Here is a 16,392-nt window from a genome sequence, read left to right as displayed (position 1 = left end):
TGATGATAGAGTGGCAGATATAGGGTGTTTTGGTTGAGGTTGTGTGCAAAGTGAGAGGGTTAGGAAACATGATTTGGTAAACAGAGAAGAGGTAGTAAAAGCATTGCGGAAGATGAAAGCCGGCAAGGCAGCAGGTTTGGATGGTATTGCAGTGGAATTTAAAAAAAAAGGGGTGACTGTATTGTTGACTGGTTGGTAAGGTTATTTAATGTATGTATGATTTATGGTGAGGTGCCTGAGGATTGGCGGAATGCTTGCATAGTGCCACTGTACAAAGGCAAAGGGGGTAAAACTGAGTGCTCAAATTACAGAGGTATACATTTGTTGAGTATTCCTGGGAAATTATATGGGAGGGTATTGATTGAGAGGGTGAAGTCATGTACAGAGCATCAGGTTGGGGAAGAGCAGTGTGGTTTCAGAAGTGGTAGAGGATGTGTGGATCAGGTGTTTCCTTTGAAGAATGTATGTGAGAAATACTTAGAAAAGCAAATGGATTTGTATGTAGCATTTATGGATCTGATGAAGGCATATGATAGAGTTGATAGAGATGCTCTGTGGAAGGTATTATGAATATATGGTATGGGAGGCAAGTTGTTAGAAGCAGTGAAAAGTTTTTATCGAGGATGTAAGGCATGTGTACGTGTAGGAAGAGAAGAAAGTGATTGGTTCTCTTTGAATGTAGGTTTGCGGCAGGGGTGCGTGATGTCTCCATGGTTGTTTAATTTGCTCATGGATGGGTTTGTTAGGGAGGTGAATGCAAGAGTTTTGGAAAGAGGGGAAAGTATGCGGTCTGTTATGGATGAGAGAGCTTGAGAAGTGAGTCAGTTGTTGTTCGCTGATGATACAGCACTGGTAGCTGATTCATGTGAGAAACTGCAGAAGCTGGTGACTGAGTTTGGTAGTGTGAAAGAAGAAAGTTGAGAGTAAATGTGAATAAGAGCAAGGTTATTAGGTACAGTAGGGTTGAGGGTCAACTCAATTGGGAGGTAAGTTTGAATGGAGAAAAATTGGAGGAAGTGAAGTGTTTTAGATATCTGGGAGTGGACTTGGCAGCAGATGGAACCATGGAAGCGGAAATCATGGGGTGGGGGAGGGGGCGAAAAGTCTGAGAGCCTTGAAGAATGTTTGGAAGTCGAGAACATTATCTCCGAAAGCACAAATGAGTATGTTTGAGGGAATAGTGGTTCCAACAATGTTGTATGGTTGCGAGGCGTGGGCTATGGATAGAGTTGGGTGCAGGAGGGTGGATATACTGGAAATGAGATGTTTGAGGACAATTTGTGGTGTGAGGTGGTTTGATCGAGTAAGTAATACTAGGGTAAGAGAGATGTGTGGTAACAAAAAGAGTGCGGTTGAGAGAGCAGAAGGGGGTGTTTTGAAATGGTTTCGTCACATGGAGAGAATGAGTGAGGAAAGATTGACCAAGAGGATATGTGTGTCAGAGGTGGAGGGAACAAGGAGAAGTGGGAGACCAAATTGGGGGTGGAAAGATGGAGTGAAAAAGATTTTGAGTGATCGGGGCCTTAACATGCAGAAGGGTGAAAGGCGTGCAAGGAATAGAGTGAATTGGAACGATGTGCTATACCGGGGTCGACGTGCTGTCAATGGATTGAACCATGGCATGTGAAGCGTCTGGGGTAAGGCATGGAAAGTTCTGTTGGGCCTGGATATGGAAAGGGAGCTGGGATTTCGGTGCATTATTACATGACAGCTAGAGACTAAGTGTGAACGAATGTGGCCTTTGTTGTCTTTCCTAGCGCTACTTCGCACACATGAGGGGGGAGGGGGTTGTTGTTCCATGTGTGGCGAGGTGGCGATGGGAATGAATAAAGGCAGACAGTATGAATTATGTACATGTGTATATATGTATATGTCTGTGTGTATATATATGTATACATTGAGATGTATAAGTATGTATATTTGTGTGTGTGGACGTATATGTATATACATGTGTATGTGGGTGGGTTGGGCCATTCTTTCGTTTGTTTCCTTGTGCTACCTCGCTAACGCGGGAGACAGCAACAAAGCAAAATAAAATATATAAAAAAAAAGAAATATTCATATATATATATATATATATATATATATATTTATATATATCCTGCCCTTTTTTTTTAATTTTCCAAAAGAAGGAACAGAGAAGGGGGCCAGGTGAGGATATTCCCTCAGAGGCCCAGTCCTCTGTTCTTAACGCTACCTTGCTAACGCGGGAAATGGCGAATAGTTTGAAATAAAAAGAAAGAATATATATATATATATATATATATATACATATATATATATATATATATATATATATATATATATATATATATATATATATATATATATATATATATATATATATGAGAGTTGGGGTGAGAGAGTATCATTAAATTTTAGGGAGAATAAAAAGATGTTCTGGAAGGAGGTAAATAAAGTGCGTAAGACAAGGGAGCAAATGGGAACTTCAGTGAAGGGCGCAAATGGGGAGGTGGTAACAAGTAGTGGTGATGTGAGAAGGAGATGGAGTGAGTATTTTAAAGGTTTGTTGAATGTGTTTGATGATAGAGTGGCAGATATAGGGTGTTTTGGTCGAGGTGGTGTGCAAAGTGAGAGGGTTAGGGAAAATGATTTGGTAAACAGAGAAGAGGTAGTAAAAGCTTTGCGGAAGATGAAAGCCGGCAAGGCAGCAGGTTTGGATGGTATTGCAGTGGAATTTATTAAAAAAGGGGGTGACTGTATTGTTGACTGGTTGGTGAGGTTATTTAATGTATGTATGACTCATGGTGAGGTGCCTGAGGATTGGCGGAATGCGTGCATAGTGCCACTGTACAAAGGCAAAGGGGATAAGAGTGAGTGCTCAAATTACAGAGGTATAAGTTTGTTGAGTATTCCTGGTAAATTATATGGGAGGATATTGATTGAGAGGGTGAAGGCATGTACAGAGCAGCAGATTGGGGAAGAGCAGTGTGGTTTCAGAAGTGGTAGAGGATGTGTGGATCAGGTGCTTGCTTTGAAGAATGTATGTGAGAAATACTTAGAAAAGCAAATGGATTTGTATGTAGCATTTATGGATCTGGAGAAGGCATATGATAGAGTTGATAGAGATGCTCTGTGGAAGGTATTAAGAATATATGGTGTGGGAGGCAAGTTGTTAGAAGCAGTGAAAAGTTTTTATCGAGGATGTAAGGCATGTGTACGTGTAGGAAGAGAGGAAAGTGATTAGTTCTCAGTGAATGTAGGTTTGCGGCAGGGGTGTGTGATGTCTCCATGGTTGTTTAATTTGTTTATGGATGGGGTGGTTAGGGAGGTGAATGCAAGAGTTTTGGAAAGAGGGGCAAGTATGAAGTCTGTTGGGCATGAGAGAGCTTGGGAAGTGAGTCAGTTGTTGTTCGCTGATGATACAGCGCTGGTGGCTGATTCATGTGAGAAACTGCAGAAGCTGGTGACTGAGTTTGGTAAAGTGTGTGAAAGAAGAAAGTTAAGAGTAAATGTGAATAAGAGCAAGGTTATTAGGTACAGTAGGGTTGAGGGTCAAGTCAATTGGGAGGTGAGTTTGAATGGAGAAAAACTGGAGGAAGTGAAGTGTTTTAGATATCTGGGAGTGGATCTGGCAGCGGATGGAATCATGGAAGCGGAAGTGGATCATAGGGTGGGAGAGGGGGCGAAAATTCTGGGAGCCTTGAAGAATGTGTGGAAGTCGAGAACATTATCTCGGAAAGCAAAAATGGGTATGTTTGAAGGAATAGTGGTTCCAACAATGTTGTATGGTTGCGAGGCGTGGGCTATGGATAGAGTTGTGCGCAGGAGGATGGATGTGCTGGAAATGAGATGTTTGAGGACAATGTGTGGTGTGAGGTGGTTTGATCGAGTAAGTAACGTAAGGGTAAGAGAGATGTGTGGAAATAAAAAGAGCGTGGTTGAGAGAGCAGAAGAGGGTGTTTTGAAATGGTTCGGGCACATGGAGAGAATGAGTGAGGAAAGATTGACCAAGAGGATATATGTGTCGGAGGTGGAGGGAACGAGGAGAAGAGGGAGACCAAATTGGAGGTGGAAAGATGGAGTGAAAAAGATTTTGTGTGATCGGGGCCTGAACATGCAGGAGGGTGAAAGGAGGGCAAGGAATAGAGTGAATTGGAGCGATGTGGTATACCGGGGTTGACGTGCTGTCAGTGGATTGAATCAAGGCATGTGAAGCGTCTGGGGTAAACCATGGAAAGCTGTGTAGGTATGTATATTTGCGTGTGTGGACGTATGTATATACATGTGTATGGGGGTGGGTTGGGCCATTTCTTTCGTCTGTTTCCTTGCGCTACCTCGCAAACGCGGGAGACAGCGACAAAGCAAAAAAAAAAAAAAAAAAAAAAAAAAAAAATATATATTTATATATATATATATATATGCATGCATAGTGCCATTGTACATAGGCAAAGGGGATAAGGGTGAGCTCAAATTACAGAGGTATGAGTTTGAGTACTCCTGGGAAATTTATGGGAGGGTATTGATTGAGAGGATCAAGGCATGTACAGAGCATCAGACTAAGGAGGAGTATTGCGGTTTCAGAAGTGGTAGAGGATGTACGGAGCAGGTGTTTGCTTTCAAGAATGCATGTGAGTAATACCTAGAAAAGCAAATGGATTTGTATGTAGCATTTATGGATCTGGAGAAGGCATATGATAAGAGTTGATAGAGATGTTTTGTGGAGGGTATTAAGAGTATATGGTGTGGGAGGTAAGGTGCTAAAAGCAGAGAAAAGTTTTTATCGAGGATGTAAGGCATGTGTACGAGTAGGAAGAGAGGAAACGGATTGGTTCCCAGTGAATGTCGGTTTGCGGCAGGGGTGCGTGATGTCTCCATGGTTGTTTAATTTGTTTATGGATGGGGTTGTTAGGGAGGTGAATGCAAGAATTTTGGAGAGAGGAGCAAGTATGCAGTCTGTTGTGGATGAGAGGGTTTGGGAAGCAAGTCAGTTATTGTTTGCTGATGACACAGCGCTAGTGGCTGATTCGGGTGAGAAACTGCACAAGCTGGTGACTGAGTTTGGTAAAGTGTGTGACAGAAGAAAGCTGAGAGTAAATGTGAATAAGGGCAAGGTTATTAGGTACAGTAGGGTTGAGGGGCAAGTCAATTGGGAGGTAAGTTTGAATGGAGAAAAATTGGAGGAAGTGAAGTGGTTTAGATATCTTGGAGTGGATTTGGCAGCGGATGGAACCATGGAAACGGAAGTGAGTCACAGGGTGGGGGAGGGGGCGAAGGTTCTGGGAGCGTTAAAGAATGTGTGGAAGGTAAGAACATTATCTCGGAAAGCAAAACTGGGTTCGTTTGAAGAAATAGTAGTCCCAAGTATGTTATATGGTTACGAGACATGGGCTATAGATAAGGTTGTGCGGAGGAGGGTGGATGTGTTGGAAATGAGATGTTTGAGGACAATATGTGGTATGAGGTGGTTTGACCGAATAAGTAATGAAACGGTAAGAGAGATATGTGGTTGAGAGAGCAGAGGAGGGTGTTTTGAAATGGTTTGGTCACATGAAAATGAGTGAGGAAAGATTGACAAAGAGGATGTATGTGTCAGAGGTGGAGGGAACGAGGAGAAGTGGGAGACCAAATTGGAGGTGGAAAGATGTAGTGAAAAAGATTTTGAGTGAACGGGGCCTGAACTTGCAGGAGGGTGAAAGGCTTGCAAGGAACAGAGTGAACTGGAACGATGTGGTATACTGGGGTCGACGGGCTGTCAATGGATTGAACCAGGGCATGTGAAGCGTCTGGGGTAAACCATGGAAAGTTTTGTGGGGCCTGGATGTGGAAAGGGAGCAGAGGTTTCCTTGCATTATACATGACAGCTTGAGACTGAGTTGAACAAAAAGTTGCCTTTGCTGTCTTTTTCTAGCGCTACTTCGCACGCGTGCGGGGGAAGGGGGATGTCATTTCATGTGTGGCGACAGGAATGAATAAAGGCAGCAAGTATGAATTATGTACATGTGTATATATGTCTATGTCTGTGTATGTATGTATGTATGTATGTATATATATATATATATATATATATATATATATATATATATATATATATATATATATATATATATATATATGTATATATATGAGTCAGTTGTTGTTCGCTGATGATACAGCGCTGGTGGCTGATTCAAGTGAGAAACTGCAGAAGCTGGTGACTGAGTTTGGTAAAGTGTGTGGAAGAAGAAAGTTAAGAGTAAATGTGAATAAGAGCAAGGTTATTAGGTACAGTAGGGTTGAGGGTCAAGTCAATTGGGAGGTGAGTTTGAATGGAGAAAAACTGGAGGAAGTGAAGTGTTTTAGATATCTGGGAGTGGATCTGGCAGCGGATGGAACCATGGAAGCGGAAGTGGATCATAGGGTGGGGGAGGGAGCGAAAATTCTGGGGGCCTTGAAGAATGTGTGGAAGTCGAGAACATTATCTCGGAAAGCAAAAATGGGTATGTTTGAAGGAATAGTGGTTCCAACAATGTTGTATGGTTGCGAGGCGTGGGCTATGGATAGAGTTGTGCGCAGGAGGATGGATGTGCTGGAAATGAGATGTTTGAGGACAATGTGTGGTGTGAGGTGGTTTGATCGAGTGAGTAACGTAAGGGTAAGAGAGATGTGTGGAAATAAAAAGAGCGTGGTTGAGAGAGCAGAAGAGGGTGTTTTGAAGTGGTTTGGGCACATGGAGAGAATGAGTGAGGAAAGATTGACCAAGAGGATATATGTGTCGGAGGTGGAGGGAACGAGGAGAAGAGGGAGACCAAATTGGAGGTGGAAAGATGGAGTGAAAAAGATTTTGTGTGATCGGGGCCTGAACATGCAGGAGGGTGAAAGGAGGGCAAGGAATAGAGTGAATTGGAGCGATGTGGTATACCGGGGGCGCCGTGCTGTCAGTGGATTGAATCAAGGCATGTGAAGCGTCTGGGGTAAACCAAGGAAAGCTGTGTAGGTATGTATATTTGCGTGTGTGGACGTATGTATATACATGTGTATGGGGGGGGTTGGGCCATTTCTTTCGTCTGTTTCCTTGCGCTACCTCGCAAACGCGGGAGACAGCGACAAAGTATAAAAAAAAGAAAAAAAAAATATATATACATATATATATATATATATATATATATATATATATATATATATATATATATATATATATGTATGTATTATTTTATTTATTTATTATACTTTGTCGCTGTTTTCCTTGTTAGCGAGGTAGCGCAAGGAAACAGACGAAAGAATAGCCCTACCCACCAACATACACATGCATATACATACACGTCCACACACGCACATATGTATACCTATACATTTCAACGTATATATATATATATATATATATATATATATATATATATATATATATATATATATATATATATCCCTGGGGATAGGGGAGAAAGAATACTTCCCACGTATTCCCTGCGTGTCGTAGAAGGCGACTAAAAGGGGAGGGGGGGGATTTGGGGGGGCTGGAAATCCTCCTTTTTCTTTTTTTTTTATTTTCCAAAAGAAGGAACAGAGAAGGGGGCCAGGTCAGGATATTCCCTCAGAGGCCCAGTCCTCTGTCCTTAACGCTACCTTGCTAACGCGGGAAATGGCGAATAGTTTGAAAGAAAATATATATATATATATATATATATATATATATATATATATATATATATATATATATATATATATCATGGCTTTTACGAGGATCACTAATGATATCGCATCCCTTCTCTGGAAGCATATCTGACGCCAAGATCTTCGGGGTAGAAACACCTACTGACGCCCGAGAACAACAGTATGTTATATCTGGCATACCAGGTGAATGATAGCGACAATGACAATGGCTAGATATAAGCTCTACACACATCCATTTAGACTATAAAGATTCCCCTGATTCCCTCTTGAATATCTCCAAAAGATTTTCATGCAGGCTCTGAGTACGGTGTGGGGGTCGAGGGTGGAACATAATATGGAGGGGGCCTGTCTCTCAAACAACACGGTGACCTCCCACGAATCCCCATCTAACATTGGTGCCTTCATCGGTGACCCCTCCATGGGCCCAGACAGACCCCCTCCAATAAGGCAGTGACCCGGCTGGTTGACCTCCCTGGCGCAGAGGGCAAGCCATCACTACTGGCGCATCCCTGGCCATCTGCAGCACGGCAAGACAGGGTGAGACAGGTAAGGGTTCAAACCAGGCAACAGCCGCCGTGGTATATTTAGAACACAGGTCGAGCCATTTTTGGGGGGTCAAAAAAAAAAAAAGAAAGAAAGAAAAAAAAGGCTGGCGCTTATAGCTTTAGGAATATCTCAGAATACGTTACGAAGAGCTGGTGTGCCCTGCATATTCGGGGGGGCCACGGTCAACCTCGCGACGCTTAATGTGCGTCATGTGTGGAGTACTGGTGGCAAAAACCAACGTGCAAAGGCCTCGGCGCTGGGGAGGGGGGAGGAGGGGTCCCCCGCGCATCCATCAGCGGCACTGACGCGCCCGCTTCCAGATGCAGGAGCACCACACTCTTAAAAGACGTTTAACAGCACCATCAACCACGTCCTCACTCGCAGGCAGCACCGGCGGCCGGCAGGCTTCCAACGCCAGCGACTACAATAATATCGCTTACCACCCATAATGATAGTGTCCAGACCTCTAACACAGCAGTAGTGCTTGCTCGAAGCCCTAAAAAACGTCTTGGACCAAACCGCAGCAGAAACAGCGCGGGAGTTCGATTTCATCAGCAGGAGAAACTGGAGCAGCGTTTGGACCTGCAGCAACGGCACACACGATGTGGGAGACTTCCAGCAACAGTAGCAGCAATGACTTTCATTATCAGTCGTCGTCATCATCATCAGCTGCAAGACTTTCATTATCAGTCGTCATCATCATCTTCATCCTCATCATCAGGGGGAGCAGCAGCGTCCAGACTGTCCCCAAGAAGCAAGCAGAAGCAGCTGCAGAGGCAGCAGAATTCCAGGCCCAAGGTTCCGGTCAACAACTTGGCCTCACATGCACCCACAAGATGCCAAGATCCAGAGTAAGGGCACCAGCAACCGATCCTCCTCTCTACCAAACCACCGGCCAAGGGTCAGTGTTGCAGCGACACCACCACTGGGTAAGTTGCGTCTCGTCCAACCAACATACGGTCCGCGGACTTCCTCTGCCTCGGTTCACATGAGAGGCGAACTCCCTCCTTCAAGACCACCCTCTCTATTCTCAACTCCCAGGCCAAGATGGGTCGTATCCTGAGCACAACCGTACGTCCCTTCGGCGTGTTGGCCAGGCCTGTGAGCTTCAGCCCATAGAGAGCCAAGGTTCAGAAGGTCGTGGCCACCGCCGTGCTCAAGGGTTCACAGCTTATTCTTTCAAAGTGTTACCTTCACTAATTAGCAAGCATCATTTTTCCTCACTAACGGCAGCGCCGACGGCAGCCTACGGAGGAAGGGGGGGGGGGGTGTTTCAAGCAAGCCAACCCACACCACCAGCTGTAACCAGCTTCGGTGGAAGTCCTCCATACACAACCCGGGGACGCAGCCGTCTGTCTTGTCTGAAAGCCGAACGAGCTGGGCACATTTTACCGGTGATGACCGGCTAACGTTCAGCCACCAACAGGTCTTCATTACCGAGATGGTATCTGGAGGAGTTTTCACAACAGCTGGTGGGCTATAGCCTCGTGACTTACCAGTAACTCCAAAGGTCACCAGTGACAACGCACCTGCTACCTGGCATCTGGTGATTTGCAGGCCAAGGCTTACGTTGATTTTCGCCTCCCGCCCTCACCAGGTCTGCTAAGAGGGGCCCCCACCAGGAAACAAAACAAGAATAGGAACACTTAATAGCGCACACATCTCCCCAGCTCCAAATCGCACAGTCTTGTTTGTATGCACGCGTCGATCCCGTCCATGGTATGCATGCTAAGGCGTACATATCCGTGCGTGCGTGTGTGTGTGTGTCTGTGTGTGTGTGTGTGTGTGTGCGTGTGTGTGTGTGTGTGTGTGTGGGTCTGCGCGCAAGCGCATGGGGTCACCGTGTCTGGCTGGTATGCCGTCCTCTGTCTAGTCGCGTGAGCCTGATGCTGCTCCTTACTGGCTCATCCTTTGGCAACCGCTGCTTTACTCTCTCTCTCTCTCTCTCTCTCTCTCTCTCTCTCTCTCTCTCTCTCTCTCTCTCTCTCTCTCTCTCTCTCTCTCTCTCTCTCTCGGCTTCCTCCATCTTCTCGTGCCTCTTCATATCAAGGGATGAGAGGCTGACGGGTGAGAGATCTACCGCCCTCAATGTGTGAGTGTGTGTGTGTACGTTGCTCGATCACTAGCATTTTTCACCTTCGCTCTCGTCTTGGCTCTCCTTCACCTTGCCAGACGATGATCCAAGGAGCCATTCTCATCTTGGCTCATCTTCACCTTGTCTTCCGATGATCCAAGGAGTCACTCTCATCTTGTCTCACCTTCACCTTACCTGACAATGATCCAAGGAGTCACTCTCAACTTGGCTCACCTTCGCCTTGTCTGAAGATGATCCAAGGTGCCACTATCATCTTAGCTCACCTTCACCTTGTCTGACGATGACTCAAGGTGTCACTCTCACCTTGGCTCACCTTCACCTTGCCAAAGGATGACACATAGTGTCACCCTTCACCTTGTCAGACAATAAACCAAGGCGTCACTATCACCTTCGCACACCTTCACCTTCCTAGACGATGATGAATGGCGTCATTCTTGTCTCTGCTCCGACCATATCCCACTTGACTCCAAAATACTTCAAATTTCTTTATTTCCTTTTCTAACTCTGCGACGCCATCTCCTGTTTGCAGAAGAAAACGGACAAAAGGGAATGGCTTTCCAACAACTGGTTTAACAGTTCGAAACATATGGGAACTTACCCGTCCGGCAAGACAATAAACTTGCCATCACATCAGTACAATCACACCTATATGAAAATTCAAAGGCTAAAACCTGCAGCTCTTGCCTTCACATACTTACTCTTGCCTTCACTTACTTAAAGAAATGTGAAGCAGATATTAACGAGCATTTCTTGCCTTATATGAGTTTTAATGCTAAAAAAAAAAATGTGACACAGAAGTCTGTCTGTTGCTATATATGAGGTCTAATACAGAAATGTGAAACAGACACAAACGACAGTCCCCATCCAGCCACTTAGTAAGACCTGGACCCGCTGCATGTCACTGGCAGCAACTGCTGCTTCCACTAATTTCTATGCAGAGACCAGCCACACGAGGGTTGACCGTTAAGATACCTGATGCTTTCCACTTCCTTTCGTCTTTCCATTCTCCTATAATTTTACAACCTTCGAGCTCTACAAACACCGTGAAAGTAATAGTAATTCATTTTATACTCCCTTTTTCATAATCTTTTTCATTTCTCTCGTATTCGAGACTAGTACATTAAGGCCCTCCTCTCCTCGCTCCTGGAGAGAGTTACCTCACTACCACCACCAAACTCTCCCTCCCTGACAACCACCCACTTCCTCACAACCACCACTCTCACCTTCCCTGCCTACTGCGGTCTCCCTCACCACCACCACGACGCCTTTCCTCCTAGGCCACCACAACGTCCCTTACCACCGTTACTTTCTCTCTTGGCTACCACACCCTGAACGGCGGAATGGCATTGTTCAATGGTTTTAACCACCCATCCCTGCAATGCTATTTTTTCATACCATCCACAGTGCCAGCACAACCTCCCCGCTCAACAATTCAAAATATTTTCCCGAAACTGTATTCCCCTAGTGATCAGCAATTTCTCACCTGCCGCGGAAATGGGCGAGTTCATTCCATGCCATGCATCAGACAACTTCCTCGGCTGTGGATGGGAGTCAACAGTCATACATGCGGCACTTTCCTCAGCGTGTGTGTGTGTGCAGATAGACAATCAAAACCACGTCTTTGTAGCACTATACGATGGTCAGGACTTGGGCATGAAACCGCTTATGCCACGTCGGCTGCAAAACATATTATAGTGTTCTTGCGCTTCAAGAAATATGACACAAAAGACTTCGTTTCAAGCCATGGACGAGTTCTAATGTTCACATCTATGTGACACAAGTGGCTCTCAGTACGAGTTCTAATGTTTCACATCTATGTGACACAAGTGGCTCTCAGTACGAGTTCTAATGTACACATCTATGTGACACAAGTGGCTCTCAGTACGAGTTCTAATGTTCACATCTATGTGACACAAATGGCTTTAAGAACAAGTTCTAATGTTCATATCTATGTGACACAGATGGCTCTAAGAACGAGTTCTAATGTTCATATCTATGTGACACAGATGGCTCTAAGAACGAGTTCTGAAGTTCATATCTATGTGACACAAGTGGCTCTCAATCTTGCCATACATAAAATGTTGTTCAAAAAATTCCTTTGGCGTAACACCCAAAAATTCCAAATCTAAAAACGCATTAAGTCTGGAATACATAAACTGTAACGATAAACAAAGTGAAGCACGTAATCAACATACGATTAAACGTAAAAAACTATTATAGATCACACACACAAAAAAATTACAATTACATTTTCAATTTTGCAAAAAAAAAAAAAAGGAACACAGAAGGGGGCCAAGTGAGGATATTCCCTCTAAGGCTCAGTCGTCTGTTCTTAACGCTACCTTGCTAACACGGGAAATGGCGAATATGTATGATATATATATATATATATATATATATATATATATATATATATATATATATATATATATATATATATATATGTTTGCTTTGAAGAATGTATGAGAGGAATACTTAGAAAAGCAAATGGATTTGTATGTAGCATTTATGGATCTGGAGAAGGCACATGATAGAGTTGATAGAGATGCTCTGTGGAAGGTATTAAGAATATATGGTGTGGGAGGCAAGTTGTTAGAAACAGTGAAAAGTTTTTATCGAAGATGTAAGGCATGTGTACGTGTAGGAAGAGAGGAAAGTGATTGGTTCTCAGTGAATGTAGGTTTGCGGCAGGGGTGTGTGATGTCTCCATGGTTGTTTAAATTGTTTATGGATGGGGTTGTTAGGGAGGTGAATGCAAGAGCTTTGGAAAGAGGGGCAAGTATGAAGTCTGTTGTGGACGAGAGAGCTTGGGAAGTGAGTCAGTTGATTCAAGTGATTCATGTGAGAAACTGCAGAAGCTGGTGACTGAGTTTGGTAAAGTGTGTGAAAGAAGAAAGTTAAGAGTAAATGAGAATAAGAGCAAGGTTATTAGGTACAGTAGGGTTGAGGGTCAAGTCAATTGGGAGGTAAGTTTGAATGGAGAAAAACTGGAGGAAGTAAAGTGTTTTAGATATCTGGGAGTGGATCTGGCAGCGGATGGAACCATGGAAGCGGAAGTGAATCATAGGGTGGGGGAGGGGGCGAAAATCCTGGGAGCCTTGAAGAATGCGTGGAAGTCGAGAACATTATCTCCGAAAGCAAAAATGGGTATGTTTGAAGGAATAGTGGTTCCAACAATGTTGTATGGTTGCGAGGCGTGGGCTATGGATAGAGCTGTGCGCAGGAGGGTGGATGTGCTGGAAATGAGATGTTTGAGGACAATGTGTGGTGTGAGGTGGTTTGATCGAGTAAGTAATGTAAGGGTAAGAGAGATGTGTGGAAATAAAAAGAGCGTGGTTGAGAAAGCAGAAGAGGGTGTTTTGAAATGGTTTGGGCAAATGGAGAGAATGAGTGAGGAAAGATTGACCAAGAGGATATATGTGTCGGATGTGGAGGGAACGAGGAGAAGTGGGAGACCAAATTAGAGGTGGAAAGATGGAGTGAAAAAGATTTTGAGTGATCGGGGCCTGAACATGCAGGAGGGTGAAAGGCGGGCAAGGAATAGAGTGAATTGGATCGATGTGGTATACCGGGGTTGACGTGCTGTCAGTGGATTGAATCAGGGAATGTGAGGCGTCTGGGGTAAACCATGGAAAGTTGTGTGGGGCCTGGATGTGGAAAGGGAGCTGTGGTTTCGGGCATTATTGTATGACAGCTAGAGACTGTCTTTTCCTAGCGCTACCTCGCACACATGAGGGGGGAGGGGGATGGTATTCCATGTGTGGCGAGGTGGCGATAGGAATGAATAAAGGCAGACAGTGTGAATTGTGTGCATGGGTATATATGTATGTGTCTGTGTGTGTATATATATGTGTACATTGAGATGTATAGGTATGTATATTTGCGTGTGTGGACGTGTATGTATATACATGTGTATGGGGGTGGGTTGGGCCATTTCTTTCGTCTGTTTCCTTGCGCTACCTCGCAAACGCGGGAGACAGCGACAAAGCAAAATAAAAAAAAAAAAAAAAAATATATATATATATATATATATATATATATATATATATATATATATATATATATATATATATATATATATATAAGAGTTTTGGAAAGAGGGGCAAGTATGAAGTCTGTTGGGGATGAGAGAGCTTGGGAAGTGAGTCAGTTGTTGTTCGCTGATAATACAGCACTGGTGGCTGATTCATGTGAGAAACTGCAGAAGCTGGTGACTGAGTTTGGAAAAGTGTGTGGAAGAAGAAAGTTAAGAGTAAATGTGAATAAGAGCAAGGTTACTAGGTACAGTAGGGTTGAGGGTCAAGTCAACTGGGAGGTGAGTTTGAATGGAGAAAAACTGGAGGAAGTGAAGTGTTTTAGATATCTGGGAGTGGATCTGGCAGCGGATGGAACCATGGAAGCGGAAGTGGATCATAGGGTGGGGGAGGGGGCGAAAATCCTGGGGGCCTTGAAGAATGTGTGGAAGTCGAGAACATTATCTCGGAAAGCAAAAATGGGTATGTTTGAAGGAATAGTGGTTCCAACAATGTTGTATGGTTGCGAGGCGTGGGCTATGGATAGAGTTGTGCGCAGGAGGATGGATGTGCTGGAAATGAGATGTTTGAGGACAATGTGCGGTGTGAGGTGGTTTGATCGAGTGAGTAACGTAAGGGTAAGAGAGATGTGTGGAAATAAAAAGAGCGTGGTTGAGAGAGCAGAAGAGGGTGTTTTGAAGTGGTTTGGGCATATGGAGAGGATGAGTGAGGAAAGATTGACCAAGAGGATATATGTGTCGGAGGTGGAGGGAACAAGGAGAAGAGGGAGACCAAATTGGAGGTGGAAAGATGGAGTGAAAAAGATTTTGTGTGATCGGGGCCTGAACATGCAGAGGGTGAAAGGAGGGCAAGGAATAGAGTGAATTGGATCGATGTGGTATACCGGGGTTGACGTGCTGTCAGTGGATTGAATCAAGGCATGTGAAGCGTCTGGGGTAAACCATGGAAAGCTGTGTAGGTATGTATATTTGCGTGTGTGGACGTATGTATATACATGTGTATGGGGGGGGGGGGGTTGGGCCATTTCTTTCGTCTGTTTCCTTGCGCTACCTCGCAAACGCGGGAGACAGCGACAAAGTATAATAAAATAAATAAATAAAATAATATATATATATATATATGTCTAATATATATATATATATATATATATATATATATATATATATATATATATATATATATTATTCATATTTACTTTTATTTTGCTTTGTCGCTGTCTCCCTCGTTAGCGAGGTAGCGCAAGGAAACAGACGAAAGAATGGCCCAACCCACCCACATACACATGTATATACATACACATCCACACGCAAATATACATACCTATACATCTCAACGTATACATATATATACACACACAGACATATACATATATACACATGTGCATAATTCATAGTCAACCTTTATTTATTCCCATCGCCACACATGAAATTACAATCCCCTCCCCCTTCATGTGTGCGAGGTAGCGCTAGGAAGACAACAAAGGCCACATTCGTTCACACTCACTCTCTAGCTGTCATGTAATAATGCACCGAAACCACAGCTCCCTTTCCACATCTAGGCCCCACAGAACTTTCCATGGTTTATCCCAAACGCTTCACATGCCCTGGTTCAATCCATTGACAGCACGTCGACCCCAGTATACCACATCGTTCCAATTCACTCATTCCTTGCACGCCTTTCACCTGTCTGCAGGTTCAGGTCCCGATCATTCAAAATCTTTTTCACTCCATCTTTCCACCTCCAATTTGGTCTCCCACTTCTCCTCGTTTCCTCCACCTCCGAGACATATATCCTCTTGGTCAATCTTTCCTCACTCATTCTCTCCATGTGACCAAACCATTTCAAAACACCCTCTTCTGCTCTCTCAACCACGCTCTTTTTATTACCACACACCTATCTTACCCTATTATTACTTACTCGATCAAACCACCTCACACCACATATTGTCCTCAAACATCTCATTTCCAGCACATCCACCCTCCTCCACACAACTCCATCCATAGCCCACGCCTCGCAACCATACAACATTGTTGGAACCACTATTCCTTCAAACATACCCATTTTTGCTTTCCAAGATAATGTTCTCGACTTCCACATATTCTTCAA

This window comes from Panulirus ornatus, chromosome 25 (genome assembly GCF_036320965.1).
Source record: "Panulirus ornatus isolate Po-2019 chromosome 25, ASM3632096v1, whole genome shotgun sequence".
Taxonomy (NCBI): Eukaryota; Metazoa; Arthropoda; class Malacostraca; order Decapoda; family Palinuridae; genus Panulirus; species Panulirus ornatus.
The sequence above is the reverse complement of the archived record's forward strand: the minus strand, read 5'-3'. Positions refer to the sequence as shown.